The following is a 5,902-nucleotide window of genomic DNA, read 5'->3' on the forward strand; positions in this document are numbered from 1 at the left end:
AACAGCCAGCAGCGTCAGTCAAGAGACAGAGGTCAACTGTAGCTCGGAATTGCATTATCGATCGATAGGAAAAACATTCCATCCGGTCCAAGGGCAAGAGAAGCTTTCAAGCCCTTCAAATCGCTAGGACCTGACTGTTTATTCCCGGCTCAATTGCGGCAGTCCCAGAGCTATATAAAAGTCATTTGAAAAGGAGCGCTGCAATCAAACAGTATTTCCTCGTTATAGGAAAGTCAATATATGGTATATACCAAAGACGGGCAAACAAATGCAATTTCAAAGGACTTCAGACTAATTAGTCTTTCCTCACTCCTCTTAAAAACGTTGGAAAGACTAATAGAAATACACGTAAGAAACAAATTAAACCCAGAAAAACTGACAGTTTCATAGCATGGGTATTCTTTTCGAAACTATTTAGATATATGGCTAAAGTCCTCTGGAATATAATTGAGAAGCTTTGCTAAAAGTCAATGTTCCATTATTGATCTCTCATCGATCTTAATTTAACTAATATTCATGCATGCTCGCGAAGTCAATATATAGGTTGTCAAATATCTCTCTTCCGCTTTTTTGCTCTTCATTCAATGCTTTATGAAAAGTGTTACAGTGATCGGATTTAGTTAAAATATGCGCCGTTTTGTTCGATGATCTGTTTCCATCTAGACGGCAACTTCGTAATACCTTCCTTGTAGAAGCCCCCCTCCTTATTTGCGAAGAATCCGGACAGCCACTTTTCACAAGCCTCTTTTGAGTTCAACTTCACACCACCAAGGGCATTCGCCATGGACAGGAACAGGTGGTAATCACTTGGCGCTACGTCCGGGCTACAACTCGAAGTAAGCTGGCTTAGTAATAAAATATCAGCGAGACCAAAATAATAAGTAATCCAAATAAAACTGAACTAGTAAAACTAAACTAATTTTATTTACCATGTGGTAGAAAATTGCTGATTCTACATATAGCACCCGTGGACATATCTAACAGATGTTATGCTGCGAAGGTTGCTTCAGACTCCGAGAAATTGGTCACATTAAGGGCCCCAAAGAGGGACATACCGTTTTCACGGATGGATCGAAGCTCAACGGAAAGGTTGGAGCGGGATTATTCTGTCCGGAGCTCTCAATCAACTCTTGTTTCAGATTGCCAGACCACTGTAGTGTCTTGCAATCAGAAGGCCATCAAGGTATGCATCCACGCCGATAGCTGAGCAGCTATACAGGTCCTGATCTCGCTGACAGTGAGCAAAATTAATGCAGCCTAAAAGAGATTTAAAAACCGGGACTGTAGAAGCAAGGAAAGAAATGCGACTTTAAGATATTTTTTGATTAACATTGGAGAGGGCGGGTGGATTCTATATAATCGATAAATATTAGCCGCCAAAATTTTTTAAAAAATAACGATGAAGTGAGATCAATTGGTTATTTTCATCTCAAAGTAACTTCAAGTTACATTAATTCAGCCCTAGGTATCAACCAAAACTTATATGGATCAAACCATTTGTTAATACTACTTGAATCACTCTATTAGCCTTCTAAATTACCTAACATTTATGCCTTCTTCAATTTGCGGCTTATCGATTCCGAAATCAATGCACCGACTTTGCAAAAATATTCATTTTGGATAGACGAGGTTAGTTCGAAATGAAAGCATATTGGACAGGGTAAGAAAACTATGTTTGCAATAAAAGTCCCGATAGGTGGTGTCCTAGTCGAATCGAGAAAATCGGTGGTATATTCTGATTTGGTTCATTTGTATATATACATATGTATATATTATTTCATGCATTGAAAATGAGCGGTTATATTTGACATAGACTTATTGATATGCCTACATATATAATATAACTGGCGCTTACTACTTGCCTAAAACCACTTTCGAACAATATTTTATAATAAGCTTTTTCATGAGAGAAGCTTGTTTGCTGTTCTGTGATTGCAGTGTTAAAAGATATATAATATTATATTACCCAAAATTTTTCCGCTTCTGGCTTTATGAAAATATAGTTTTGTTTTTAAATGTTTCTTTTAAAACCCTGTTAAATTGTAAAATAATCGACCAAGACCGGAATTAATATTAAAATGTTGTTTTTTCGGATAAGATGCTAGTAAATCTGCGAATATTTTCAGATAGTTTTGTTCAATCGGTAAAATTAAAATACCATAATCAGCAGCAGAAAATGTTAATCAAACGAGAAGGCTTTCGCCTTGTAAATATAAATCAATAGAGAAGCGCAAATGTTAGCTGTTCTAAACTGTACATGCCAAAAAAGCAGAGAATGTTAATAAACATTCTCTGGTAGAACTTTGAACGCTTTTTTCAACCATTATTACAAGTTTCTTATGAATGAGCTTTCGTTCTTAATGTGTCCGAGTACTAGCAAAGCAAATTGTGCTTTGGAGCTTTAAGCTTTTGTGGGTTGCGCTCACGAGTGGCACGAGCTTACGGTGCATATACCTTCCAAGCATGCTAATACAGCTATTTGACAACAGTTGTTTATACTAACTATTCAGGGTAGGTGTATTTTTTTACCAGACGGTATATACTTAAAGTGGTGTATCATCACTCAACAGCTTCTAGAAGTATTGAAAGCATATACAAGTATGGTATATTATATTATTTTTATTGAACCAATGCATTTCTGTAACTTTCACTGTGATGTTAATGTCCATAAAGTTGTATTATTTCGTAAGAAAGTTGTAGAGAGCATTATGAGAGCAGAACGTGGACTTGTGGTTATCTATCAAATGTTTGCTAATCGCTTAGCTTGTACTAAGCTCAAGAGCTCATAGTTTAAACGAATAAGTCACTTCTAAACGAAATTTTTAAACTTAGTAGTAATAGAAGGCTAAATAAATTAAATTAATCAAATTGAAAATATCTAAATCGTATTCAACTTGATTAGTTTGGAACGGTGGTGTATTATAATATTGTCATTCCCGCTTGCCAATTGCTGCTAATTCTATTTGCATAATTTTCAAAATTGATTCATTACAAATGTCTAACAATCACAACAAGTTGCCTGAGTTATTGGTGCGGGCAAACCATTGGATTCAATGGCAAAAGCGTGGAATATTGTTGTGGAAAAAATGGCTCAAAAGCCAAATACAATCCAGCATCCGGCGCGTGGGATGAAAGCAAACAAAATGACCAGCATTTGATTAATTAAAACAGGCTTTGAAAATAGTTCACGCATAAATCGCTAATAACATGAAAAAATTACCGCCGCCAACCGAGCACTTGAGTTCATGTTTCATGCGAGTATGTGTACGGCTCTTCACAGTTAGGCGGCGATAGGAGGTGGCGGCATATTTTTATAAATAAGCGTAAACGGCAAGTTATTTAATAAAAAATAATGCACTCTGCGAATATAACGAATGTTAAAAAATATATACCTTCATATATTTTTGTTTTAAAGATATTTCAAGTGTTTAAGCGCAAAAATTAATATTACATTTTACATTATTCACCTTTGATATATTTATTTAGAAATGAGCGTGTGTGTGTGATTGCATTTAAAGTGCTATTGGCAATTGCAATCAAAAATGCGAGTCGCATTTAGAAATCACAAGTCGAAATGACGTAGAGGCCTTCGGCTAAAAGTGAGTCAACGAGCAGCGCTGTGTCAAAGTGTGTGTGTGTGTGTGGATACAAATAGCAGACATAAGTATTAGGTTGTAAAACAGAAGCAAATAACTCGCTATTGCTTGATTTGGGTTTTGGATTCAATGTTTTAATTCTGATCATAAATGTTGCAGCAAATTAAAATGTTTTCAAGACCTCCAAAGAATGGATATTATATACCTATAATATAATAAATGAGAAAAAAGTACGTCTTACGAAATGGAATAAGGCTTTCATGCAACACATCTTATTATTTTATTGTTGCTATTCCCTATGAGAATAAAAGGTTATTATAGCTGGAGTTGCCATCTAAGCTGTGTATTTTTAATATATTTACATTGTGATTTTAACTCAGCTTTTTTAATACAAAGTTCACTACACAAGTAATAAAATTTCTGTAAGACTACATATACAATTATGTGTTCTTCATAAAAAGACTTCGTTTCTTTTCTTTACCATATATAGTTTATAAATTCTAAAGACTTACAGAGGTCATAATTATTTATCCTATTATTGATATAAAAAAATTGCTGTAGAGACAGTATCCCGATTTTAATATCCTCTGCATAATCTTGGTTCGCAATAGAAGCCAAATTTCAAATTTATTAAATAATCAAATAAAAAACTTTTCTCTAAAATTTTACATCTCTAACCAGTTTGTAAAACCTCGTAAACCAGCACTCACGGATTATAAATAAAAAACAAGCAAGAATGTTAAATTCCGTTGCCCTGAAGCTATAACACCCTTCACAAATATAAAAGATTCCTTACAAGAACTCTGATCGGTCAGTTTATATGGCAGCTATATGCTATAGTGATCCGATATCGGCCGTTCCGACAAATGCGCAGCTTCGTGAAGAGAAAACGACGTGTGCAAAGTTCAAAAACTAAGTGACTAATTCGCGTATATACAGACAGACGGACAAATAGACTTACTTGGCTAAATAGACTTAGCTCGTTATGCAGCTCAGAATATTTGGAGATTGAAAATTGTTGAATCCCCTTGATCGCGAACCGATTCAGGAGGACCTCCGAAGAAAGACGTCTGGCGGTCAACAAGTGTTGACTGTTTAAAGTTATCTCAAATCTATAACGCAAAAAATTGTATTATTAAAATAGATGAATACCGATAATGATGGAGAGACTACTACGATTTTGGTTTTTTGACAAAATTGCAGCGTCTGAAATGTTTTTAAAACTTCAGAGTGTCTAAAAAATCAAATTTGTTATAGATTATTACCTGAAAAATATATCTATGAAGGTGGTGCAAAAATTTCAAGTCCGAACCGTTCAGCCGTTTAAGAAAAATTTTTCTCACCGGCTCTGGAAACAAATTATACACAAAAACGCTCATATCTTCGAAATGCCGGATCAACTTTCAATTTTCGGAGAATATTCTCAAATATATGTTATTTCGACATATATCTATAATACGGTATATACAAAAAAGTTTTTTGAATTTCATATAAGTGGATATAACTTCTTAATTTGGGTCTTGAGTAGCTTCCAACTATATCTAGTCAATTCGGAATAATAATGCATATAAGATTAGAATAAAACCCACTCAGCGGCTGAGAACTCTCAACGTAATTACTTGCGTATTGCAATGAGTATGATAACTGCATAGAGTATTTTCTTTATATTTAATATTTAAACATTTTTCCTAAAACCTCCCCACATAAGTTGTGTGAACTTGCATAACTCGAGTGGCACATGTTCGTTTCGTTCGCCTCAAGATATGTGTGTGTTGATAAACACTTTTGAAAAGATTTCTATGTATTTGAAATGGATGCTTAGCCCGCAGCATATTTTCTTGATTTTCCAATTGACACCGACGAGGAAGTACACAGTCACTGATGGAATGTTACATTTGCACTACAACAACAAATGTCAGCTAGTTAGTATGACATTTAACACGTGTTCAAGACGAATCTCTGCACCTCAGTGTGGCTGCGTGCCTGCTGCGTGTGCGTGTGAGTGTGTGAGGTCGTAAGAATGTTACAATGTGTGTGTGAGATAGTCTTACATTTTTAGATAATTTGCGGAAATTTGTCGTTCAAGGCGTGCAATTCAGCAATATCTTACACATATATGTAGCTGTATATGTATGTGTGTGGGAGGTTTCGCGCTCCATACGCTTTGGTTCAACTCTCACCGGTGTAGCATGGTGTCAGCACGTTTCTTGCGGCCCCTTCAAATGCAGTGAATTTGAAAATTAGGTCATGTAAGCAACAATTTCCTTGAGAAACCCACACACGCATACGTGCACACACAAATAAAT

Source organism: Bactrocera oleae, chromosome 2 (assembly GCF_042242935.1).
Source record: "Bactrocera oleae isolate idBacOlea1 chromosome 2, idBacOlea1, whole genome shotgun sequence".
Lineage (NCBI taxonomy): Eukaryota > Metazoa > Arthropoda > Insecta > Diptera > Tephritidae > Bactrocera > Bactrocera oleae.